The sequence below is a fragment of the Castor canadensis genome, chromosome 7 (assembly GCF_047511655.1).
Source record: "Castor canadensis chromosome 7, mCasCan1.hap1v2, whole genome shotgun sequence".
NCBI lineage: Eukaryota > Metazoa > Chordata > Mammalia > Rodentia > Castoridae > Castor > Castor canadensis.
This window is the reverse complement of record NC_133392.1, coordinates 115,464,755-115,492,662: the sequence shown is the minus strand read 5'-3', so window position 1 is coordinate 115,492,662 and position 27,908 is coordinate 115,464,755. Positions and strand designations below refer to the sequence as shown.

The 27,908-nt window shown below is 41.8% G+C and overlaps 1 long non-coding RNA gene across 1 annotated transcript; it reads left to right on the top strand.

Moving 5' to 3' along the window:
• On the top strand, window positions 1–27,677 carry LOC141424931 (uncharacterized). Its single transcript, XR_012449894.1, has 3 exons — window positions 1–174; window positions 25,952–26,555; window positions 27,345–27,677. It is a non-coding gene; the product is annotated as an uncharacterized lncRNA (long non-coding RNA).
• Window positions 27,678–27,908: the final 231 nt, after the last annotated feature.

The window sequence follows — 27,908 nt, the reverse complement described above, 5'->3', positions numbered from 1 at the left end:
TTACTGTTACTGAAAGAATGTGTGGGATGTGCTACACAGACTGATACCAGGGAACTTTTGAAGTCCTCTGTGGACCAGTACTAATCCAACCGTGGTCCACTCTGCAGCATCAGCTTCACTGGAGATCTTGATAGATATGAAGAATCACAGGCCCATCTTGAACCTACTAAACAGGTGATTTGTATGTATATTCACATTTGAAAAGCTCTGGTCCTATCTAGTCAACTTCTGGATTCTACTACTGAAGAAACAGGAGGGGGTAGCAGGAATTATTTGTGAAAAGTTCACGTCAGTACCTCAGGGACCAGGCAAGATAATCCCAGATGCTTGGGAGGTGAACACAGGAGGATCACAGTTTTAAGCTAGTTTAGGCAAAAAAGTCAGCCAGACCCTCTCTCAAAAACAAGTCGATATGATGCATGCCTGTAATCCCAGCTACACAAGAGGTGAAGTAAGAAGACATAGTCTGAGGCCAGCCCAGGCAAAAACTCAACACCCTCTCAGGGAAAAAAAAAAAGACACTAAAATCAGAAAGATTGGGGGAGTGGTTCAAGTGGTAGAGAACCTGCTTGGCAAGCATGTAGCACTGAGTTCAAAGTACTGTACCAGATTAAAAAAAATAAATAACCTAGGGCTTCATTTCCCCCCATTAGATTCTACACTGCTTTTTAGGCTGTTTCTCCAGCTTGCATTCTTCTAGACCTCATCTTATGTTTGAATGTTTTATTTATAAGAGAATGCATTCTAGAGTAACATGGAAAGTGAACTTTTAGTCCTTCAAGACATCTTACCACTACTAGGTTTAAGATAAGACATTGGCAGGCTGGGAGCCAGGTTCATCAACCTTGGATTGGGTCCCAAATCATATTGTAATAGTATTTGAGAAAAAGCCCAAGGTGGCTTTAGAAGCAAGTGAGGGTAGGAAAACAAGTAGGGTCAGTGATACCAGGGCATTTCTGGAAACTCAGGGAGGGAAAGGGGAAAGGGTTGAGAATCCCTTAGATGTCCTTTCCCGTTTCTACAGATGCCAGAATGAGGGAGTGCTGGCTGCTATGATCTGAAGTACAGTCAGTCACCAGTGACTCCTACAAGTGCTAAGCAGGCCAACTGTTTATAAAGGCTGCATTCAGCTCCCTTGCACACTCAGAGGGACTCACACAGAGGAGGCCAGGATTGTACATTGGCCTGTCTGGGGTCTGCAGTGCCACCCACTCCTTTGGATCTGAAGACGTCCTGCAGGCTGGGGTATATTATCTAACTCAAGAAAGGTCTGACTCTAGCAGCAACCAGCAAATAACAAGCTGGATCCCCAGAACCCTGGAGCTGGCGTCAAGGAATCATCACTTAAGACCTTGATATTGAGACTAAAAGTGCAGGCTGTGTGAGAAATCCACAGGAAAGACAAAGTCCCTAGTATCAGAAATATTGCCTGGAACTCAGCAGCAATGCACCAGGAAAAAACAGCCAGTGGGCAAGAAAAAAGTTATGGCTAATAGTTAAGAGGTAGGCTATGGAGAAAAATTCAATTTGGGCTCCACCAACCTCTAGTGGTGTGACCTCAGGTGAGTGGTTTCTTTCAAAGGCATCATACATCCAGTTATTTGATAGTTTCAAGACAATGTAATATCTTTTTATTCAAAATAAAGCACTGACTTTTGTAAAGAGTTGAATATAGTCATTCCCTATTATTGATGGATAGTTTTTTAAGGAGGAAAAACAAGTCATTGTCTTATAATTCTGGATTACATTGAGTTTCCTTGAGATTTTAGTTCATAAGTGCCAAAGTGGAATTCAACACAGTCTCATGTTAGAGATCAAGTTCTCAATCACAAAGTTGTGGTGCGTCTCCCCTAGGACTAAGTTCAGGTATCACCTGCCCAAGCTTGCCCTGAGCATCACCCCCTCTTCCCCACATGTGCACAAGAGAGCTGGGTGAGCAGCCCTGCTCCACCTTCTCCTGAGGTGCCAGGTTCCCCTCACCCAGGTCAGGTTCATGGCTTAGTCCATAATACAAAGATTAACAAGAGAAAAGCATGTAAGTATATTTAGTAAATTCTAGTATATATTAGATATCACATTTAATATGATATAATAAAATAACTTTATGGGACATGGGAGCCATCATAAGGAAATAGAGACCCAAAGAAACATTTGAACCTGAATATTATTAAGCCAGGTTTGATGAGGAGTGCAGGTCATGGAGAAATGTGATAGGACGGAAAGGGTTGGATCTAATGATAACTGCTTGGAACTTACAGAGGCTTCTATTCACAATTGTCTCTGAAACCTCCTTCTGAGTACAGAGAGATCACCTCTCACAGAAGTGTTTTATGACCTGCTTCAAGGGAAGATTAGAAAAATCTGTCCCAGGCTTTAGGATTTGCTTCACGGTCAAAGGACTTGGGGGAAGGTCAAAGGGACCTTCCTGCTTCTGTTCTTTTCCTCACTATACCCAGGGGTCATATTTTGAGATCACACATCCCGAACCTCATGATCTCATAGAGCTTGTTTCATTGTCTTGTGAGTTGTACTGAAGAACTCTTTAAGGTAAACCATGTCATACTCAACTGTGAGTATGCACACCGGCTGTGTCTGACACCTAACAAATGCTCACCTAAGCTATTCGTGGATCGACCACATGCCCTCAATGTCTAACAGCTCTACTGTGCTGGATGTGGTACAGTTGTACTCAAAATCCATCTCATCCTCTTTCTAGCATGTATCTCCAAAATGTGGAAGCAAGGATAGCCAAAGACATATGCTCTAGGCTCTCTTGCAGCTAAGTTCTGGATGGATCGGCCCAGATGATGCACATGAATTCTGGAATACAGAAGTGAGGACACATTGCCGCTGCCTCTGCGGTATCCTTGGCCAGCATAGATTTAAGGGTATTTGGGTTTTCTGTAGCTCCATTAGTGGAGAGTCCAATTCTGGGCCCGTTGCTTTGTGGGGACAAAGGGACAGGGCAGGGCACATCCACTCTGCTGGTGCAGACTGTGGCAGGTACAACATGTGGCAAATCGTGACAGTGTTGAGGTAGGTTTGAAACACAAGCTTCCATTTCATAGGAAGTCCAAGAAAATATAGATCTCAGAATTGCCCAGAGCTTTGGAGTAATTTCTAGCTCTGGCTAGACTATTTCTCCAGTCCTTCTGCTAAGGATTCTACAAGCCATTTTAATGATACATTTTTTTAAAGTTAGGACATTGTTTCAGCTGATGAAATCTTCTAAGGCAGAAGATTTGTCTTAATTATAAGCTAGTGGGCAGTAGGTGAGAACATGTTGGCTCTAACACCCAAGGTCATTCAGTTTTCTTCTTTCTTTGTATCCTACAACCCCTGATTGTTGCCCTGTCCCATGGATGAAGCTGTTCTCCACCACTATGTCCCATATTCCAGTAAATGGGAAAGAGGAAATGCATTTAAGTAAATGACTTCAAACTTCATGTCTCACTTTCACACACATCGCCTTTACTATAACTTATCCCCAGGATCCTACCTGGCTATAAGGGGTGTGATCACTATGAAGACAGACAAATAAATGCCCAATTTAAACCTGGAGGAGGTGGAGTTCTAGAATAAAAATGATATAACAGATATTGGTGAGTAATACTTGATTTAAAAATTCCTATCCTGCTTACACTAGCTAGAAGAACTACATTCTCTACAACTGAAAACTGTCACGGCTACTTAAACTCATATCAAGAGGGAATTCTACCTTGTGTTAGATAGAATTAAGCAATTGCTATTGAGCCTAGTTTATGTTCCAAGGAGGCATTAACTAAACAAAAAGTAGTATAAGACAAAAATGCAGTTTGGGGGAAATACACATTAGAAAAATCCAAACTGACACAGAAGAATCCACTGGAGGAGGGGAAAGCCTGAGTATTATACTTGGAAGTGAGGTGAACAAAAAGGAAGCCTTAGCCTGAAGAATTACTAATGTTGATAGAAAATAAAGATTTCAGGTCATGGGATACGGCATAATAAATTCTATTTTGGAAGTGAGTGACAGAAGATAGGGGCAGCATGTTACAAGCAAAGTTTAAGAGGCAGGTGCTGATATTTGTTGGATGCTTGTATTTCCAAGCACAGTACTAGATATCTGTCTTAATTTTGGTTTCCCCATTAGCACTTTATATGCATGCTCAGCACACTGTGAGAAATACATTGTTTGGGGCATGGTGGTGGTAATCCCAGCTACTTGCAAGGCAGAAGTAGGGGCATCAAGAGTGCAAGGTCAGCCCAGGTAAAGTTAGGGAGACCCTGTCTCAAAAAGAAAACACCAATAAAGGGTCTGGGAACATGGCTCAAATGGTAGAGCACTTGCCTACCATGCAACCAGTAGGTATGTAGGTAGGTAGCAAGGAAGGAAAGGAGGGAGAGAGGGAGGGTAGGAGGGAGGAAGGAAAGAAGGAGGAGAGGGAAGGAGGGAAGGAGGAGGGAGGGAAGAGGAAGGGAGGGAAAAATGAGGGAAGGAAGGGAGGGAGGGAGGGAAGGAGGGAGGGAGTAACAAGAATAAGTAACTTTCCCAAGGTCATATGGATAGTATAAATGGCCGCGTGGGATTTCAAACCCAGGCAATCTGTAACCTATGCTCTTCAGCACTTCTCTACATGATTGTTGTTGACACACTTTGCTGTGATTACAGCTTCTTTGTTTTGTCCCCCAAGGTGGCCACCACTGGTTCCAGATCAAATATCTGAAAATGTACCAAAGGATCCAGTCTATAAATGACTCAATATTTGACTATTCTCTATAGTTGAGAAGAAATAACTTTCCATCAGTGTTTATGCTTTGCCCATTGGTAAGGCATATGAGATATGATTCCTGCCCTTAAAGGGTTTAAATGTGCTTTGAGAGTAATATGAGGTGCACAGTCATTAATGTGGGGGCTACAGAAAAACCTACACACCCTTCAACGAATATTTAAGGAGTTATGACTGTATGCCAGGTCCAGTGCTTTGTAAGAAACAACAAATCTGATAGGATTTCTGGTCTAAGAAAGCTCAAAATCTAATGAGCAAAATAAATATTAAATAATTACAAATTGCATAAAATGCATTAAACAGTACACAAGTATATGTAATAAGAGAAACGTCACGTAGGTGTTCACTTAAACTTGGATGTCAGAAGAATAAGATAAGATGAGTCTTAGTCCTAAAGAATGTAAAGAAATTAGACTAAGAGTTGGGGAAGGACATTTGATGCCAAGAGAGCAGCAAGTATAGAGTCCCTGCGGTGGCACAGAGCTCAGTGATTTCAAGGAACACAAGAGGACCAGTGTGACCAGGACCTAGCAATTAAGGGGAGGTAGTTTAAGGAAGGCACTGGAAACAAAGCAAGACTTTAGAAACAGGCCAAGGAGTTTAGTAATTATAAGTGAAATAGGAATCTGTTGTGGGTTTACATAGAGAAGCAACTTAAGGTTTACATATTAAGACAATCACCTTGGTTGCAAGAATAGATAACATCTCTATTAAGAGAATTAAGAGTTTTAACAAACGGAAATTAGTTAAAAGCTTTTGCAGTGGTCCAGTCTTTGAATGCTAAATTTCAGTTACATTTTTGTACACCACAATGTGTATTTTGAGATGCTAGGGCTAAGACTCTGCAAATTCCATTTCAGCTTGACTAGCTATTTACCTGTTGAACTCAGTCAATAGAGGGCATTAATAGGAACTTGCATACCTAGAGAGGAAAAAGAAAGGAGTTCTCCTTCCTGTTTACTTTCTTATTCCTGTGTTCATGAGCAAAAGCAACAATCATACTGGCAGGAGCAGTTCCCTTTAGAAGCAACAGTTGACTTCTCTTTACAGTTTTTTCAGCATTCACAGAACCACCTCACTGTGCCCCCTCAGAACACCTGCCAACCTGAGCCTCCTCCTGAGAGAGCTGCATCCCAGACTAATGGGACTCATCCTTCAAACACTGAAACACCATCATCAGCCACGCACGGTCCCTTCTCAGAGTCTGGTTTCAGCTCTGTAATGTTCCTTCACCATATTTCTAAGTTTTGATAATACCAACCTCTTCCTATTGTTGTCCCAGTACTAGAGGTAGGTTCTTCTTGCTGTCCTTAGTTCAGTGATCCCTTAGCTTATGTAGAATGATGTTAGATAACTTAATCAAAGAAAATTTTAAAACATGCTCTGTAAATGTTCATTTTCTTCCTATTTTCTTTTGCTAGCCTCCAGATCCCTCAATTCATGAATTCCTTTCTCCTGAATGTTCCTTGAAAGCTTCCATTTAAATACTCTTTGTCTCGCCTCCATTTTCTCCCTCTGAATCCAGAATATCCACAGATCAGTGAGAACTCACTCAACACAATACCTGACATTTTGTAAATATGTGATAATCACTTGTTGGCTAATCTTCCCTGCACGCTGTTCACTCCTGGCTTTATCTGACTCTTCATATCCTCTGACTACTTTGGCTTCATTTAGTATATTGCATGACTGGGCCAAAATATCAGGACAAAAAGTCAGAGGAGGAAAAATGAACAGAAGATACTTTCTACCATATCTCATGGCTTCCTATTTTCAAGGCCAGCAGTGCTTCAACAACTAGTGTCTCTTTAACTTTGGCCAACTGGAGTGCTATCAGCAGCCCAGGGTTGGCAGCTAAGGCCCATTAACAGTTGATTAAGGGATAATTAGCAAGCCCATTCAGGGTCATTAGCATTTCTCAGTTCCCATTTGTAAATCATAACTGGCTTGAATGAGGTGCAAAAACAGCTGATGGGGAGATTGCCAGGACCAGGTGAAATGCCTTGTTGGGAATCCGTGGGAACCTCTGTAGACCAGATAGATTCCCTTGTCCCTGCGTTCCCGATACCACTCACATGGAGGACCATCATCAAGTTCTCTAGACCTTCCCTGAAACATGGATACAAATGTCTCCTCTCCTGGTAAGAAAGGGCATGGCCAAATTGGAAAAAAATATATTAGGAACCTAAGGCAGACTTGGGTTGGAACTTCAGCTCCTACACTTATTAGCTTGGTGACCTTGGACAAGTTATTTAAGCTGTATATCAGTTTCATTATTGGAAACATTTTTTGTCCTAACAAAATGGATATTTTCTTAGTTTTTAAAACAAATCAAAGAGGTATACAACAATAAAAAGACCAGTGGTTGCCAAGGACTCAGGGAAGGAGAGATGAACTAGTGGGGTACAGAGGATTTTTAGGGCATTGAAACTATTCTGTATGATACTTACTATATGACTGACACAACACAAAGAATGAACCCTACTGAAAACTATGGCGTTAATAATGTAGCATTGATTCACCCATTGCAGCTAATGTGCCACACCGCTGCAAGATACAATCATAGAGAAAACTGTGTTCAAGAAGGTATGCAGGAACTCTTCACGTTCTAGTCAATTCTGTATTCCTGAAACTGCTCTAAAAAAGTCAAGGCTACTCTTTTTTTAAATCGGGGGGAGCGGGTATTAGTCTACTCATTACCCAGTGTTGCCTGGCCCAATGTGTCTGCAACTTTAGTGTGCATACGAATTATCTGTAATTGACTCTAATGAAGCTTGAGAATGCATTTCTAAGAAGTAATACTGCTGGTCCACACTACAGTTGGAGTAGCAAGGCTCAAAGTTGAAGCAGAATTATCAATATGAAGTGACCAGGAAATGGTAGGTTCTAAACAAAGTGGGACAATTGTTAATATGATTCCATTCCCCACATTTATCCAGGCACTCAGGGTCAGGAGAGAGCCCAACACCTGGCTCTGCTAACAACTGAATGAATATACCAAACTGCAGGGAGTTTTCACTTAAACGCTGACTGGATTCCTTCAGGAATAAGACCGCCACACAAAATACAGGACACCCAATTAAATTTGAACTTCAGATATGCAAGAAATAATTTATGAGTACTAATATGTCCCATGTGACTATGTTTCCAGGAACCAATTTGCTCAGGGAGATACCTCTTTTAGGTCATTTTAGTCAAGAGCAAGTGGCCAGTAATAACTACACTAATGGAATATTGAGTGTGCACAGGGAAATTGCTATTCACTTCTATCAAATCACTATTATCATAGTGCACCTGACTTCTCAGTTTACAAAACACATTCACATCCTTTAGTTCAGAGTTTCTCAGACTTTATATGCATGCAAATCACTTGGGGATCTTATTAAAAGAGTCTAATTCAGTAGGCCTGAGGTTCCCCAGCTCCAACAAGCTCCAGGTAATGCCAATCCTGCTGGGCCTGTGAACCACACTTTGAGTAGCAAGGTTTAGAGAATAATCCCAGGCAGTAGAGTTCATCATCCTCATTTTATGGTTGAAGAAAGCAAAGGTTAGATTAAATAGACATTCTCAGGCCTACATAGAAAAGGAGGAGCAAAGTGGGGACAAGAGAGAGAGAGAGAGACAGAAACTAAGCAGGATAGTTGTCCAGCTCTGCTATCCTGCCATGCAGGAGGGAGAAATCCAAGTCTTGAGTACCTTTTCAGTTTTTCACAGGCTATGTGAACTTGGAAAAATCATTTGTACTTTCTGCCAGGAGAGAATAACAAAAGAACCAATGGAAGTGTCTTGTAATTCTCTGTTGTGATAACAAGTGTTAGCTATTGATTTTATTAAATCCTAAGAAGAATGCTTTAAAAGGTTACAGTAAATACTTTACATGTGTACATTATTTATTCTTCACAATGACCTAGGAGGTGCCATTGTCATTTTATAGCTATGGAAACTGAAGCATAAAGAAGTGACATGAGTTGGCCATGGTTTCAGAGCTAATAGAAATGGTACCTGGACCCTGGCAGTCTGCTTTCAGAGCCCAGGCTTCTAAGCTCTAGCTCCATCACCTCTCTTTAGGTATTCTGCCTTTCCCCCAATTGGTTTTAGAGATGAGATTATTGAGGTTCAAGGAAGTCAATTGTTTTTTTTAATGATTGCATAGCAAGACTATAAAATACATAATCCACATAGAATCGTCTCAGTCTTCTCAAGGCAATTGCCCTGCCTCACGTGGTTCTACCTCTCTGCCTTACTGGAATCCATGAAAGCTTTTGCTGTGGTGGATATGGTTTGAGTGCATTCCTCAAAGGCTTATGGGTTGGAAGCTTGGTTCTCAGTGTGGCTTGGGGTGTGACACAGTGATGAAGAGCTTTCCTAGCATTCACGAGGCCTTGGGTTTGATCCCTAGCACTATAAATTATAATAAATAAATAATACCAAAAAATAAGTGACAGCAGTAATAGTATTTCTGTAGTATTAAACTAGTTGGATGCTTCTGTTTCCCCTAGCGGTTCTAAGTATGTTGAGAGCAGGGCCATATTTTCCTCACCTCACATAGCCCCAGCACACAGTTCCTGGCATAAGAGTAATAATGACTGTGAAATGATAAAGCTCCCCACAGGTGTGACTTACCATTTAATAAAAATTGGTAGAGCTGAACTGAATTGAACCTCCTTGGTTGTGAGGGCACAGGGAGAAAGGAAGCTTAAGGATGAGAGATTAAGGAGGTAGTCCTGTGACTCAGAAAGAACCAAGACCTGTGAAGAGGATGAGGAGATTTAGTCATGTCTACTCCAGCATGACAGATGAGAGGAAAGTAGGCTGCTTACCTGTTTGCAGGTGCCTGGACCTGCCTTGGTTTGAACTACAACTCAGGACTGAAGTAATGGGAAGGCTGAGAAGACTAAACCTCGTGTATTTCCTGTATATTTTCTAGGGTGAAATGAGCTCCCAGGTTGTGTGACCCCCTATATCTCCTCCAGCAAGTAGAAGTGACTGTGCATGCGCACTTATGAACACCCTGCCCAACAGGACCCTTCTCTCCTTCCTATGTTTACAGAGCAGAAGAGCCAATCGCAGCTTCATAGTGGCTCACCAAGGAGTTGGCTGGGCCACTACAATAGTGGTGTGGTCTTGGCAGTGCATTGAATGTCTCTGTGCTTTAGTGTCTGTATCTTTAGTAATACCCACTTTAGTTAACTTGAACATCACTGAGGGATTATATATTGAAAAACAAAGAATTAAATAGAAGTGTACTCACATCCATCACACATTAGGCATTGTACCAGGCACAGAATTCACAAAGATGAGGCAGACTCAGACCCTACTCTTGAGGAGCTCTTAGTGTGGTAGGGAGAGAGAGAGTGAATTACTCCTCTGTATGATATGAAACAGAATTATCAGATGTAGAGTAATAGACATTAATTATAATTGTATACCACTCATAAGCCTATTACATTATTATTATTGCATAATAATGTATTATTTTAGTATTACGTGCACAACAACCCTAAGAAGTAGTTATTATCCAGTTTTACAATTGAGGAATCTAAGACTTAGATTAACAACTGGTCAGGTGTCACAAAGCCAATGGAGAGATGATCTGGCACTGTGATGACCTGCACCAGAGCAAGAATGAAACAATAATGAAACATGAGCCAAACAGAGACTCGGACTTTACTTTGGGAGGTAAAGGTAGTAGAACATGACACCCCAGGAAGGAATGACTGAATCCCCGAACAGGCAGGCTGACTTTAAGTTCTAGTGTGTGGCTACCACCACTTAGCAGCAACAGGCTACATCTAGGAGCGTGTAGAGGAGGAAAAGAAAAACCCCAACTCTCTCTTCACTCATCATTCAGTCTACTAATATTTACTGAGAGTCCGTTCTTTGTCAGAGACTGCAAAATCATTGAAAAATCAACTTCCTTTGCAAAACAAACATTCTAGAGAGGGAAACCAAGTTAAAAAAAAAAAAAAACAACAAAAAACATAGCCACCTTGAATGCATTCTCTGTGCAAGGTACTATGCTAAGCACATTTTTAAAAATTAATTATTCATTTATTCACATGTGCATACATTGTCAGCACATTATAAATATGTTTTAGTCTTGGAGATGCTCCTGCAAGGACCTCTCAGTGTCACCATTTTACAGACAAGGAAACAGAGGCTTGGGAAGCAACTTGCCCAAGGTCTCATAGCTTATAAAATACTAGGCAAAGATCCAAGCTCCAGTGTCTGACATGCATGGGAGCTAGACTTGGTAAAGTCTATCTGACAGCTCAAGAGCTAGCTGGGTCCTGCGATGGGGTATGGGAGGAGACTCACTAAGATAGACTGCTTACAGATGGCCTGTGCAAGAGATGGTGAGGCATTTAATCCAAGGATGAAATGATGATACGTTCTAGTGGCTGGGAACTGTGTTAAATGTTTGTTAAGACAATTTCCCCAGGAGTTCACAATCTCAGGGCAAAAAGAAAGGCAGTACAACATGGTAAGTGTGAAGACTGAACCTACCCCTGGGTCCAGTTGAGTTGGAAGAGGACCTGGGACAGAATGCTCAAGTTTGCTGGAGGCATAGGTGAAGGGTCAAGGAGAATTCTAGACATGGCTTTGCTGAAATGGCATTTTGCTCTGGAAGGAGTGATGTTCCAGATGAAGAAGACATGGGAGAACTTTACAGGCAGAGAGCAAAGTCAGATGTCCCCGAGAAGTTGAGTTGACAATGAGTCTTAACTGCCACGCCACAGTTTGGCCTTGTTTCAAGCAGGAGGTTGTAATGAGAACCCAGGCCCAAAACCCTGGAGGCCCACATCACCCACCACATACCAGGCAGCACTGGGGAGGAAGACAAGGCCAGGGGTCCACAGAACCAGGGAGCAGAGGCAGGTGGGACAAAGGCAGAGGGGTGTGACTCAGCTTGGCAACCTTAGTAGACTTTTTGGTCAGGCAACCTACTGATACTTGAGAAACATTAGGTAATGACTTCTGAATGAAGGCCAAGATCTGAACCTGCTTTTGAGGGCAAAAGTGGTAGAATATGGGACTGAAAAGGAATGCCCATAACCCTGAGCAGACTAACTGCCCAACCTGGTCAGCTGGATGCTTGCAGCGTGATCTAGGAACGAATTACTGACCCCATAAATCCTAAGAGCAATGAAATCAGACCAACTTGTGCTTGTGTCTGAATTCTCCCTCCTCTTACTCCTTATACCAAATGACCTGGGATCTTTTGCTTTACCTTTCTGCACTTTTGTTTCCTCAATTGTAAAATAGAGATAATAGTTGCATCTATTCAATTGGGTTGTTTGAGGTCACATGAGACCACTCAATTATTGTTATTGTTAAATGATGGAATTCAGAAAGGCGTTTAGCACAGAGTTTGGCATAGTGGAAGCACTCAATAAATACTGTGGATGAGAAGGAAAAAAGGAAGCAGATTTTTGTAGAACTGGAGCAATGGGATGGAGGAAGAGATCAACTGAATGAAACCATTTAAACTCATACCATCAGTAACAGTGATTTGCTAACTCAAATTGACAAGTCTTAGAGTTGGGAAACTACCATTTCTTAATGGGAGATGTAAATCAGTTCATTTGCCTGTGAGGACTACATTTCTCTCTCCTTCCCCAGAGAAGAGGAAAAATCTCAAGTATGCTGAGCACCTTCTGTGCAGCAGACCTTTTATCAAGATCTTTCTTTTATACCTGCCCAACCCTTCTGTTAGAATGTAAAATCTATTAACTCCATTTTGTATTACATAGAACTCCATTCTATGGCAAAAAGCCCAGTCTCAGAGAAATTGAAAGCTTTACCCAACATCCAAGCTCAGTAGTGATGGGTCCTGGAGTCAGACCCACCTCTGCTGTACCAATATCAAGGCTTTGGGGGGGCTCCTTCCCTGGATCCAGCAAACACTATACCTTCTACATGAAACCATTCAGCACCAGATGGTCTTGAAAGCACTTCACCAAGGCAAAACATGCTAGAGTCATCTTCCCACAAGCTAGGTGGTTAGATTTTATTAGCCCCACTTCACTCCTGAGAGGAGGCAATTGAGTTAATTATTTGAGCTAAGAGTCCCTTGGTGGTATCAGCTGAGATAACTATCACAGTTCCTAGCCTAGCCGCAGCCCCAACGTAGCTTTTGTTTGCTATCCTCCCTCAGAGAAACTCCACACTCAATTGCTCATTAACATGATTTGGATAATTTTCTCAACAGCCCTCCAGTGGAACAGCTAAAGAAGAAAATAGTGAAAGCCCTGTCCACTCAGATGCACCCTAGCTTTGCTGTTTCCTTCCTCAGTAGGGAGGGAAAAGCCTCACCTTTTAGACAAAGACAGATCTGCATTTGAATTCTGGCTGATAAGACATTCACTTGCTTGGTGATCCTCAGCTTATTTTCCAGGCCTCCAATTCTTAATTTATAAAATAAGACAGTATCATTTGCTTTAAGAGTTGTTTCAAGGACTAAATGGAGAGGGAAGTGGAGGGAAAGGAAGAGGAAAGAGGGTGGGAGGAAGGAGAAGGAAGCTGGGAGAGGGGAAGGAGGGTGGTCAGTTTATTGAGTACCTCATTAATTACAGGAAATGCATAAGACAATATTATTTGGCCATCTCAACAAATCCAGTGAGGTAAGTATCATCGACCCCATTTTAAAGATGAAAAAACTGAGTCACACAGAGGTTTACTCAAAAGTTTACAGCTAGTAAGTAATTAAAGATAATAAGAGCAATGATTCAAACCAAGTTTGGGTGCCTCTTTCTCTTACTTTTGTTCTTCATTCTCTCATTAACGCTCGCTTTCTTCCATTTTAGTCTCTGTGAGACCATATTATTTCTCTAAATAGCCACCTAGGAAAAAAGAAAGAGGAATGATTGGATGATGCAGTATCCACAGCAGTAGACAAGAGTTCTGCATGATCTTTTGTGTGAACTCTGAATCCAAGAGGGGAAAATTTCAAGAGTAGGGAGAAATAACAAAACAAAGAGAGTCTTTTCTCTATGGATTTGTTATACTTGGGCCCAACCCAAGGCAAGTATTTAACCCCCAAAACATCTCTAGTAAGGGAGAAGAAAATTCCAACCTTTTTGTCTGATCTATTCATAGGAATAGGGTCAAATCTCACTGAAAGCCTGAGTTCAAATCTCCATCTCTGCCATTTTAGCAATGAGACTTTGGACAAAGCCCTCACATCTTCCCTCTAAGCTTCTGTGTCCTCACCTATAAAATCGACACGGTAAAAACTTCCTGGCTCCCAGGACTTAAATGAGGATTAAGCCAGGTTGAGCAGGTGAACTGCTCAACGCCTTGCCTGGCACACAGCAAGTGCTCAGCAATACTACAATTGCTGCCATCATTAACCCAGCTATTAACTTCTAACCCTGGCTTCCTAAAAACTCTTCTCTGACGTGAAGGTCTTTTGTAAACGTGAACTTCTCCCTTTCTGCAGACTTCCCATGGTGATCTGTCCCCCTTAACGACAGAGGTGTCAAGGAATCTTTGTGAATCAGCCATCAAGTGTAGGCTGCTTGACGTGACTGTGGGGTTAACTTACAAGTGACTAATTTTTGGAGGCACTCTTTTGTACCTTTCCCACTGGTGGCACCGTGGCTGGCTCTAATTACTGCTGATGAGTTTGCTGAGGGGTTCATTAAAGTGTCGGTATTAATATCCATATGAATACTTTCAACAAAACCTTTTGTTCTTGGAGTAGGGGGTGTGGGAGGTAGTTACAGGAACTGTCTTGCTTTTCCAAATTTAATTGTCTAAATACAATGCTGGCTCAGCAATCCAGGACATTTTTCCCCTCTCTCTCTTTCTTTCTTAACAGAGCACTGCCAAAAGCTTACTTTGGCAAGAAGAATGATTAGTTTGTGTTTTAGTAAACTTGCTGCATCAGATTCACTTCATCCCAGTCGGGCAGGGAGTTGACATGTGTTCTCTTTAACCAATTTGAACTGTTATTTATTAGACACAAGTCTGGGACAAAGAGTGAGAATTGTGCTGAAGGGTAGCTGAATGGCTCATAAGCCAAGTCACCTTTCTTTCAGAGGTACCTTGGGGGGTGCACATGAATGTCCCAATCACAAGCTCCCTTTCAGAATCTACTGAATTAGTAATACTAAGATGACTGAGTGTTCCATGCTGTGCAAAGCTTCAATAAGTTAATCCTCACAACACCCAGAAGGAAGAACTAGGATTAGTCTGATTATTTTGCAGAGTGGGAAACTGAGTCGCAGAGAAAGTAGTTATTTGTCCAAATTCCCATAGAAATCACATGGTAGCATCAAGTATCAGACCTAGGTTAATCTGATTCCAGAGCCTGAGCTCTTAACCATGCTTCTATCCTGTTGGCAGTAATTTGGGGGTTTCTGGCACCCCACTCTCAGGCTTCCAGAGGACCATGGAATTTTATAACTAGAAGGGACTTGTAGGTAAGGTGACCAAGTCCCCTGCCTTGCCTGGGAGTGACGGAGCTCCTGGGACTTGGGATTTTAGTTTTACAACTGGGTCAGTTCCAGTCAAACAAGGATGAATTGGTCACACTAAAGGCTCTAAGGCTGGTGAAACTATCAAAAAAGACAAAAAGTGCAAAGGCTCTAGTCTAAAATAATGTGTTCTTCTTATTGCCTCTTCCCCTCTAAATTTGCAAAAGTGGAAACCAAAGCAGAGAGAGAGGAAGAAACTTACCCAGATCACACCAGTCCTTTGTGGACAGAGCAGGAACAGACCTTTGGACTCTCATGGTATTCTCTTTTCCAATAAGTAAAGTTTCAGAATTCAAGTCAAAGAGTGCTTATTTAGATACTACTATGTAAGCAGCTGGGTTGTTGCTTAGCAAAAGGCCAGGAGAAACAGGAACTGTCTAAGAAATAGGAACTGTCCAATAGAAACTCCCTTCCCCTGAGATGGGGCTGAGGATATGGCTCAGGGGTAAGTCTCTTGCCTAGCATGTGCAAGGCCCTGGGTTCAATCCCCAGCACCACAAATATTTTCTATGTTAGCTGGGAATAGTGGTACATGCCTATAATTCTAGAAGGTAAGGAAGGGGAGAGAAGGAAGAGAGAGAGAGAGAGAGACAGAAAGGGCAAGCTTGAGATCCTGGTTCAATTCCCAGTACTGCAAAATCAAAACAAAAACTCTCATGAGATGAAAATATTCTGTATCTGTGTTGTCCCGAACACTGGTCCCTAACCATATGTAGTCATTGTGAAGCGGGCTAAATTAGGGAAAGTTCGGGAGTCATAGAAAAATATTATATCTTAGATTAACCAGGCTTTGGCTCAGGAACCACCCATGCGCCTTCCCACTAATTGATTACTGGATGGGAATCACGTGGTTCTTCCCTTCCCATAGGTTATTGTAGGTTTTTAAAGCGCTTGCAGAACAGAAACACACTCAATTGGCTTCAGATTCTACCTAGGACCCATCATGCTCTCTTTGTATTTCCCTTCCCTAACTTTTAATAAACTCCATTTATACCCACATGTCCTTCCATGGATTCTTCCATGTGGGACAAAGAATTTGGAAGTCTTCTGATCACATACTGAACGAGCACCACTAGCAACTGAGCACTTCAAATGTGGCTAGTCTAAGAAACTGAAATTTTAATTTTAATTACCTTTCATTTAAAGGACCACATGCACATTACCATATTGGAAGGCACGGATCTAATGGATATGATTAATATTTCAGAAGCATTTTCTTTCTTTCAGAGAACAGATTCTAGAATGTGCACAGTTTTGAAAAGGAAATCCTTTTTAAAGGGAAGGAAAATGGGGAAAGAAAGGAAGTACCCCTCACAGATGGTATATTAGGTACCAGCAACTGGGACTCATTTACTCCTCCAAGCCTGTACAATGGGCATCACTCATCCTGGTTTTATCAATGAGGAAAGTAAAACCCAGAGGAATCCAGTAAACAGCCCAAGGTTTCACTTCTCAATGGTAGAGTTGGAATTTTAATACAGGTCAGACTGGCTTGGGAAAGAACACAAGTTCTGCTCCTTACCAGTGACAATGACCTCTGAGTCCCTGTTTTCACATTGGTGAAAATCAGGACAAGTGTTTGTGATGCATGGAAATGTAGTAAAGACTGTAGGGCAGAAAGGATATAATACCTTTCCTCACCCATCATAAAGGTCACAGCCTACATTCCTGTAACAAAAGACAGGTTAACAAGAGTACAGCATAACAGATTTATTTAATTGAAGTTTTATGTGACAAGCACTTTCAGAAATAAAGACCCAAAGACCCTGGAAAAACTTTATTTTTATGCTTAGATACAAAGAATACAGTCATATGGAAATGTGATTGGACAAAAAGGAGCTATCTAATGATAATAGATTGGGGCAGGGGGTGGGCAGCAAGTCCTGTCCAGATTCTTCTTGGTCTTTCTGTGTAGCATTCCTTCCTCCCAGATACGGGGCAGGACTCCCTTGAAATGAGAGTCTTCAAGGAAAAAGGAGAGAGTATCTTTCTTTCCTTTTATGGTTTGCTTTGGGACAGAGGGATTTTAATTTGTGTGGCCTTGGAGAAGAGGATTCTAGTGGCTTACTTTGGGAGGAAATGACTTGCTTTGGGAGAAAATGAAAGGCAAGAGACAGGACAGCAAGAGAAGGTCAGAGAAATTTTGTTTCTGAGATTGCTTCTGAGGTTGTAGTCCCCTTTAATTCAAAGTACTCAGCATGTCAAAGCACCACACTTTGGGGTATCATGTTCTGAACCCCAATAGGACCAAGAGAAATCATGGATGTAACCTGCTTAATAGAGTACATACTCAGCAAGTGGTTGTTGACCCTTCTTTCTCATCTTCCTTTTTGTTCACCTCTCCTCAAAAATCTTCTCCAGAGGGCAACTGAGTGGGGGGAAAAGGACAGGGTCCAGAGTCTAGGCTCTGGTATCTCAGATATCTCTTTTGACTGTGGCTTTCAACAAGGCTGGGAGCTCCACCAGGCCAATGACCTTGTTACCTTCACATTCTTACCCCAGGGCCCACAGCAGAAAGTCCTCAGGCCCTCTCCACCATCTTATCTCTTCATCCTAATTCTGGATAAACACACACACACACACACACACACACACACACACACAGAGAGAGAGAGAGAGAGAGAGAGAGAGAGCACCTAATCACTAAAATGTGTCTGTGCTGAATAATCTTACTTAAAAAAAATTTGATTTCTTTGACAGGCAACAGAGTTCACATCAAGGGCCCATGTTTTAATAAAATATGGTGATGTTTTTCTGGTATTCTAGAACAGTCTTAGAGGCAAGAATACAATGTTAATCTAAAAGTAATAGAATAGGCTCTTTCTTCAGCAGCCCTTCCCACTGAGGAATGCAACTTCAGATTCACTTTCTTCTGCCCATCTTCCCTACTGCTTAGCTAGAATGGCCATCTCTTCAGGAAGGCCCTCAGTCCCTTGTTCTGGGTTAGCTTTGTACAATTCATCCTGAGCACAGTGTTAGGCATATTCAGGAAGTTCATATCAACAACAAAAGCATTTGTTGAAGTTTATTGATTTGTTTCGTTCATACCTTTGTGGTAAATTACAGTATTGGTTCCAAGTTTTCAACCCAGCCCATCCCTATCTTTGCCACAGGTAATCCACCTCCAAACCCCACCACACACACACACACACACACACACACACACACACACACACACACACACACACACACAATTTCTGTAGGTATTGGGTAAGCTCAGAAAAAAATCTCAATTGCAAACAAAGGCTTTAAAAAGCTCTAAAGCATACATTCTTCGTTTTAACTTTGACAGGAAAAAAGGAAAGAAGGCCTCATTCTGAATTGAACCAGTTTGTTTTTTCTTCAATAAATGTGCAAAGGAAATTAGACTAAGGTAAAAGTTGGAGAAAGGCCACTCAGATATGCCCAGGAATTACAACGCAGCTTCTAATGGTTACTCAGCTTACATTTGATTAAGGTTTCCTGTGCAACTGAAAGTTGTTTCACATACCAGGCCCAGCTGGACCCAGGCAGTCTTGAGTCTTTCCAAGGCTCAGGATCCAGGCTGGGGGTCTGGAGATCCTGAGCTCCTGTCATTTCCCTTGCCTCCTTCCTTCCTTCCTTCTGTCCTGGCAGAGACCATATCCTGTTGCTATGAGCAGAACCCAAGAGAAAGGCCAGCAGCAAGTTATTGTGCTGGGAAGGAAGACAAATGAGTCCCTTTTCTGCAGGGCTCCTGGCATCCTGTTGGAGGAAGGAAAGGACAATGCTTTGAGGGAGCTGGCTTGGCTGACCCCCTCCTGATGGCTCTCCCCTCCCCTTTCCGGCACAGCATTTGTCAGCCTCAAAGACTCCACTTCCTGCGTAATCATTAGATGCACGTGTGAAGTATGTCGTTCCCCACGCCCAGAGCGGATTCCTGGCCCAGCCTCAGGAAGTGCAGCTCAAAGAGCTCTAGCCTGGGACCCTGATACAGGGGAGCGTCTTGGCTCCTTCTCTGGCCCTGCCAGGATGGTTATGCCAGATCATGGCACATCCCCAGGCCTCTGATATGGCATTTAAGTGCCTTCTCTATGCCAGCAACTGCCACCTGCATCAGTTGTTCCAAAACCCACCTGTGCATCAAAATCACCTAGGATGCTTTAGCAACCTGTACCCTTAATATACCTAGAGGCTTTAATATGGACTCTAGGCTCAGAACACACATTTTATCACCAGAAATGTTTAGTGATGAGTTCAGTCTCCTGAAATATGACCATCCCTCTCTCCCCCCCTTACCTAGTTCTTTGCTACCCTTGTTTAATGAATCAATGGGTAAGAAGAGGCTGTAAGGAAAAGCGATTAGGTAAGTGAATTTCAGAGAGACTCCAGCAATTAAAATCTAGATCCACCACTAGATATGTGACCTCAGACAGAACATGGAACCATTAATTGCTTTGCTTTATTTATCTGTAAAATGGAAATCATAATAACAATTGCTTTATAGGATCGCTGTGGGTTCAAGCTGATAGGTTCAAAGCCTTTAAAAAGTATTTGGTAAGATCAGGCATGGTGGCTCACACCTGTAATCTAAGCTACTTTGGAGGCAGATATTGGGAGGGTTGGGGTTCAAGACTAGCCCAGTGGGAAAAGGTAGCAAGACCTACCTCACCAAAAAAAAAAAAAAAAAACCTTGAACATGGTGGCAGGAGCCTGTCATCCCAGTTACACGGGAGGTGTAAGTAGGAGGAGTACAGTCCAGAGTAGCCTGGGCAAAAACACTAGATCCTACCTGAAAAATAGTTAAAGCAAAAAGGGTTGGGGCACTCAAGAGGAAGAGCACATGAGATGTTTTTAGGGCATGCCATGGAATGAATACCCATGGAAGGGAAGACGCTGGAAGCAGGACTGGCAGAGTGAGAGGATGAGCTATGATGCAGGCCCCAAAGGAATTATGGCCACCCCCACTCAGAGTTCTGGGACTAGGTGAACCTTCAGAGCTGTAAAAGTGAGATCAAGACAACCAGAGGTCTGTATAGTGTGTCAGTCAGTCACTGGGGATGGGCTGCTCCAGGAAGGGTAGGATCTTGGATGAGGGCTCTCTTCCTTGAAGGTTGACAGCTAACAGGTGTGATAACAAGGTTGTCATTGACAGGGATCCAGGGATTCATTAAGCATCCAGTTCAAATTGTGAGGTCAGTTCTGGTGAAACAACAAAAAGTGCAGAAAAGAAATGAGTAGTTAAAAATGTATTTTAAACACCTGGTCTTTCTAAGGCATTTTTGTATTTTTCACTTTTCTCCAAATGTGAAAGCTTAATTGTGTCTGCCATTCTAAGGCTTTGAGGTGGGTGGGGAAGCAAATGTTACAAAAGAAAAGGCTTCAGATTTAGAGCAAAAGAGGACACTGTGAATCCCAGTCCTGCCACTGTCATCTAGGAGTCCATGACTATGTTTCTCATGCTTATTAGGTCTACTCTGAAAATGAAATGATCTTGCATAGTTCACAGATTTATAATAAGAATTTAGTTGAATGACAGACATAAAATTAAGTGCCTGGCATATCATTCAATCTCAAAAAATAGCAACACCACCAAAAGCAACATTAGGCCTGGTGTGGTGGTGCACACCTGTCGTTCCTGTACTTGAGAGGCTGAGGCAGAAGCATAGTGAGTTTGAGGCAGGTCAGGGCTACATAGGGAAAGACTGTCTCTGACAAACAAAAAAAATCAAATAAGACCCCCCTAAAATTCAAAAACAAAAAATCTTTAAAATAAGCAACAATAAATATAGTCTTTCATTTTATAAATGCACACACTGAGACCCATAAAGGTAAGATACATGCTGAGGCCTCACAGTGGACTACAGTTAGAGCCAAGACTGGAACTCTCCAACTGAGTTCTGTAGCACCACAGCTTGCTATCTTATCTACAGAATCCATAGAAGTTGATCAGCCTTTGAGAGGTCAGTTTTGATTTTTGTTTATGATTGACATTAGAAGGAATCCTAGAGGGTCATCTTGTAACCTCCATAAATCCAGAGCTCCAGCGGCCCAGTTTCTGCATTGCATAGAACATGAAGAAGCATAGCACAGTAGTAATTAAAAACAAATTCCTGCCAGGCATGGTGGTGCACAGCTGTAATCCCAGCACCTGGTAAGGTGAGGCAGGAGGATCTCAAGTTCTAGGACAGCCTGCATTATTACACTGTCTCAAAAACCCAAGGGCTAAGGTGTAGCTTAGTGACAGAGTGCTTGCAAGCCTGTTCAAGGCTTTAGTTTGATCCTCCACACTGCACAAACAATTGTCTTATATCTCTAGGGAATTTTAAGGCATACCGATTCCCAGTAAAACATTTCTTAAGACATTTTTACTTTGTCACTAATTCATTAAATGTACTGATGCTCCAGAACCAACTCACTATACATACTGTCACCACACACAAACTGTCACCACATTACTGCTACTCCCTCTCAAACTTCTGTCCTCAAGGCCCTTTTTTGTCTTTCCTCTCAACTCAGCTATGTAAATCAACTCAGTTTCTGTACCCTGCCATGCATGCACTACTTTCCTATCTGTCTTTCTGTCTCTATCCGTTTTCCTGATAAAGCACCAGGAAAGTCAAGGACCATGTTAGTAATGACAGAAATCTGAGATCAACTGGGTTTGTAATGGAGGAAGAAAGGCTGGGGGCAGAAATAGAATCCAAAATTAGCAATCAGTGTGGTAAAGATACATATGAATCAGAATAGAGTAGCCAAAGATTTGGATTAGTGTCCTGGAGGCACCTTTATTTGCAGTGACCTAGTCTTCCACAGTGAGGTGTGGAAGTTCCTGGGGAAGGTTCTGGGATATTTGAGGTAGCAGAGGGAACACTTGAGGGGCTCAGAGAAAGAACACTCAATGACAGCAGCAGTATACAAATTGACATAATGATAGTTTTTAGTATCTTAACAGCTGGTGCTGCCTGACAGGTAAGTTGCAAAGTGTCTAGCTCCTGAGCTGAACTCTTACCACCACCCACCACCCTATGTACCTTGAAAGGCATGCAAGCAGTTTGGCTGAGGAAACCATAGCAAATTTCCTCTTTGCTATCTCTCATAGGCATATGGTACATGGAAAAGGACATAAGATTTGGAATCAGAAGCCCAGGAAACAATTTAGCTTCACCTCTCACTAGCAGAGAACTCGGCCAAGTCTCTTGCCCTCTGTGAATTTCTGTTCCCTCTTTTATTTAATAGACATAATGATACTGATCTTCTGGAATGTAATGAAAATTAAACATCATTATGTAGGTGGAAACTATTGGAAGCATGCCTGGTATATAATGGGTGCTAAATAAACGCTTATACCCTTCCCCCAAGTCTGTTTCTTCCATTCCCTTCCCCATTCCTACTTTCTAGTCCCTTGGAATCATGCCCCCCAAGGTCAAAATAATAAGCTTTAAAAGTGTGGCAAATTACCAAAATCTGTAAAATTCCTTCCTAGAGCAGGTAGTTGTAATAAAGACGGTAGAAGCTCATGATCGGTCCTTTTCTGCCCCCAAAGAGCAGACAAGGAGCAGAGGGTAGGATCCATCAGCACTGGGATCAAGGTTAATTGCTTTAGAAAGATGACTAGGAGAGTCAGAAACTGCTCTAAACCCACTCTATCTGTTCCATATGCATGCGTGTACATCTATAAAGGTTCCGTGGGGCCTGCTAGCTGAATCCTTTGAAACCAGAATGAATAATATTAGGAACTTTGATGGTTTTGTTTAATTGCTAATATTGCTTGTTCCTCATCACTATTTTGCATCAAGAAAACTAATGACTGCTTTGCTGCCTCTTCTCCTCCAAGTGATTGTAGCTTTAGAAAAAGCAGAAATCATTTTGTCTTTTTTGTTATTATGAGATCAAGCAAGGACATTTCCATACCAATTCAGCTTTCTTTATTGACTTAGTTTGTAACATTCAAACAAATTTTTGGTTTGTTTCTTTTCTTTTCTTTTTTAAAGACTCTTACATCTTAAATTCTGGGAAGAGTGTTGATCGTTTGAACAAATCTTGGAGATGGCCACACTAAAATCTACCTTATTTTTAAAAGATTACACACTTGTGATCCCAAGTTTGAGGAATTTCTCCATCACCTAAGTATATTTCATCAGTGTATTTCTTAGCTCTTACAAAGACTAAGAACGATCTAAAATAATAATGTGGCAATTGTTATTATGTGACAGGTTATCCAATGTCAGCGGTGAGAGGTGGCGTATTGGAAGGAGACAGAAAAATTGCACTCAGTAGAATACCTTTCAGGACTCTGGGTGTTTACAAGTGACTTTGATAGACAGCTTGGACTGGAAGCTGAGGTCCGAAAAAAGTTAAACTACTTTTAAGGAGGAACAGTTGATTAAAAGAAGAGTTTGATTAACTGTAGAGTTTGTTGAGCAGGATATGCAAATTTAGGTATAAAATTTGGTCAAGAACTAACAAGGGAGCCATGCTTGATGCTGCACACCTGAAACCCCAGCTACTTGGGAAACAGAGGTAGGAGGATTGCAGTCCAAGGCCAGCTCTGGGCAAAAAGCACAAGACCCTATCTGAAAAATAAAATAAGCAAAAAGGGCTGAAGGTATGGGTCAAGTGGTAGAGCACTTGCCTAGCAAGTACAAGGCCCCAAGTTCAAAACCCAGTGCTACAAAAAGAAAAAAAAAAAAAAGAACTAAGAAGAGGTGAGAGACTGGAAAGATCATAGCAGAATTTGAAAGGGTTACTGGAGCTATGCATGGTGCAGAGATGAGCTAGTTTTGGGGGAAGCATGGAAAACAGATTCAGGAGAAGAAAGATGTTAAAGGAGGGTTTCAAATGTTCAATTCTGGAACATGCAATGTAAATTATCTTCTCAGCCTCCCCGTAAGATCTTCAGAAAAACTGCCTGGTGTAGATTAATTTTTTTCTAGACAGTGCATAGAGGCCTGAGACATGCATTAAAATTGGGCTGAGGCACAGGTGGGGCAGAGGTGTGGACTGCCCATATTTGGGAAATATTAATTAAAATGATAATAATGACAGTAGCAGTTTCATTACCGAGCACTCATTAAATTAGGCTCACTGTAGAGCTTATCTCAGGTAATCCTCACTGCTACCACTTAGTTCAGTGGATTATCACCATGATATAAATGAGGAAACAATAGCACAGAGAGGTTAGGTAATTTGCCAGAGGAAATCCAACAGTATGTAGAAAGGCTGGACTGAAAACAGAGTCTGTCTGACTCCAAAGTCTCTCCTCCCTCAGCCTTTTGTCATCTCCTCAGGGGTGGAGAAAGGGGCCAGCATCTTGATCAGGCCTGGCTTTCCTAAGATAAACCCATTGTGTGGGACAGTCAGTGTATGGGAACATATCCATGTTAGGTTCTCTGGTCTCTGGTATCCCAGGAGAGCCTACTGATTTTCAGCTACCTTTCTCATAGGGTTCTTGGAAGGATTAAATAAGTTAACACATGTTAAAAAATGCTTTTAAAAATGCCTGCCATGGGACTGACCTAATAAATGTTTTCTAGGATTACAAAGAACTTCACAAACATATTCTCCTTTAATTCTCACAAGCCTTAAGAGGTAGAATTGCTACTCCCAATTATAAAAAGTAAAACTGAGACCTGGAGAAGTTAAATACTTTTCCCAGCCCCAAGTTGAAGGGCTCTAGACTTATTGTCATTACATCTATTGTCTCCAGCTTCTCTGATTCAAGCTCCCAGGTTTCTGGAGTTGGAAAACTACACCCTCAGGCTGCCTCGACCCCTGGGGTCCATTTAGGATTCATGACCTCAGGCTGAATGAGCATACAGAGTGTGGACTTCTTAGATTCTCAATTACTCTATATTCCAAAAGGCCAGAGATTGAAGCCAGCAAATCCCACTCCTGTAACATCCCATCCTCTGGCACAGATGTGAGCATGAGATGTTTAGTCTATTGTTAGTTTCCAGCAAGTTTGAATTTCAAGCCCTTTTACTAAAGGATTATGGTTTAGGAATCCAGAACGAATGGCTTTTCCAAAGCAGCCCCAGGCATGTCTTCTGATTTCTTCATGCTAAGCTCTTTTATCATGTTACCTATATCCCAACTGGTGCCACCAAAACTATCTATTATTGTGGCACCCAGATTTAAGTGGCAAGCAACTCAGCAGTACTTAAGCACGTGAATCACATTCTCCCTCACCCCAACAAAATATATTCTGAGGTTCAGAATTGCTTGTAGTGACTGTACTAAACAATCAAAATACTTCACTACACATACAGTTATTCTAAGTTATGATAAGGGCATCGGGAGGCATGGAGTCTGGAGTCTAGTCATTGACTCTAGGGAGATAAACCCCAGCTTACTAGATGTATAACCTAAGGCAAACAACATTATCTCATGAGGTTAAGCCCCAGTGTCCTCATTAGTAAAATAAATAATAACAGTAGTAGTATCATTCACACAGCTCTCATGAGGCTTAATGAGTTGAGGTGGGGGTTCCTGAAAAATGCTGAGACACACGGTAAATAGCTCAATGCTAACTGTCTGTTATTAAATGCTAGTATCCCATGATTCTTCTGGGGATTTAATAATTCAGTAAAAGAGAACAGTCTAATGCTTGACCCAGAATTGTTACTCTATACATGTTTGTTATCAATAGCATTGTTGTTGTTGTTTATGTTATCATTTTACAACTAGGGATTTTTTCTTTGTTTGTTTTTACCTTTGATGTTCTCCTTTATTCATTAACAGATCTGAAGTGTTTCCTCTGGGCCAGACATTGGTCTCCTCACTGGAATGAGTCAGACACCATCCTTGGCATCAGGAAGTTCACAAATCATGGAGGAAGGCTGATCAAGAAAGACGGGTCTTAGCTGCCACGGCAGAAGGAGAAGATGTACTGAGGCCAGAGGCAGTAGTGTCTTGATCAGGTTGAAAGTAGGAAAAACCTCACTGAAGAAGTCACTGAGCTGATGTTTGAAGGAAGTATGGATATTCCATGGTGACAAAGTCAAGGGAAGGACTACTCCAAGCTAGCAGCCTTGAGATGTAGAGAAGCAAGTGTTGACTTTGGCAAACTGTGGAGTGTCTAGACTGGTTTATGTAGAAAGACAGAAACATAAAGGAGTTGGGTGAGACAAGACCTGGAAAAGACACAAAAGATCTGAAGGTGGAAGGTCCTTGCTACACACTAAGGACTTGGAAGGAGAGGAACATTGGCTAGGATTTAAGCATTGACTTGAGGTGGGGGGTCTCTGTGATGGTCTCAATGCCCTGAGAATGGCAGAGAATGGGTTGGAGTGTGTACTGAACTAGCTGGGAAGCAGTACCCATAAAGGAGACTGATAAGCGAAGGGTAAGGGGGGGTAGCAGAGGGAGGGGGGTAGTGGGCGGTGGCAGGGGAGAGGTGACCCAGACATTGTGTGCACATATGAATAAAATAAAATTAAAAAAAAAGAAACATTTGAAAGAAGGAGCACAACTAAAATCATGGTCTTGGAATCAGACAAGTTCTCAGGCCTTTGGATTTTTACTATTTAGAGTGGTACTATTGGTTTTCCTGAGTCTCCAGCTTAAAAATGGCATATTATGGGACTCTTTAGCCTCCATAATCATGTGAGCCAATTTTTCATAAAATATATAATTTCTGACATGTTATATGTATATTAATTATTGTGTGTGTATATCCTATCAGTTATGTTTCTCTGGAGAGTCCTGGCTAATATAACATCTGAATGTAGGAAACAGAAGAAGTAGGAGAATAACAGCTAGTGAGGCAGGTTATAAAGTAACCTAAGGGTAGATTGGGGTAAAAAGTGGGTTGGGTGTTGGGGCAGTTGGCAGTGGAGGCTAGCCTTAGCTATCCTCCACTTGGTGAAGAGGTAACTTTTCAATTGAAAGAGGCAGCTATGCAAAGACAAGCACAAGTGATAAGAGAGCAGCCATGCTAGGAACCAGAGGGGAGACATTCTAGATCCTGAGATCAATAAGCACAGGTGTCCTGAAGTGGGGACAAAAACAGCCTGTAGAGAAGAAAGAGTCTCTTTGGTACCACAGTAGAGTAGGAAGGGAGCCAAGTAGGGAATCAGATTGGAGAGAAGCAAGGCTCACTGCCATTGTAATGGCTCCTCTTTCCTTGCCTCAGGGCCCTCTCTTCTAATTACCTGCCCATGTCAGAAGTGTCCTGTCAGCCACTGACACATGGACTGAACCAATTCCAACAGTGGAGATCTTGAGTAGCACTCTGAACAGTGGACAAACTTCCCTGCTCTGTGCCAATAGCTGTGGAAATCACACTCCTGGCTATCCACGAGTTCATTGACATTAGGAACTCAGGTCAGGAGACAAGAGGTAAGCATTGATTTGGAAGTCTTTGTATTAGACTCTAAGTACAGGAAAAGAAAGACTTTTCCCCAACTTCTTATTTGGGAAATTTAAAATCTACAGAGAAGTTGCCAGTTCAATGAGCTTATGCCCTTCTAGCAGCCCCACCAAATGTTCAGTTTTGGCAAAATGTTCTCTCTCTCTCTCTCTCTCTCTCTCTCTCTCTCTCTATCTCTCACACACACATAATCATATATAGCAAGAGATACAGATATAGATATATCTCTCTCTACATACATATATCCTATGTAGGACATATGTATATCTCTATGTGTATATATATATGCATTAATTTTAATTTATTTCCTGAATCATTTGAATATTA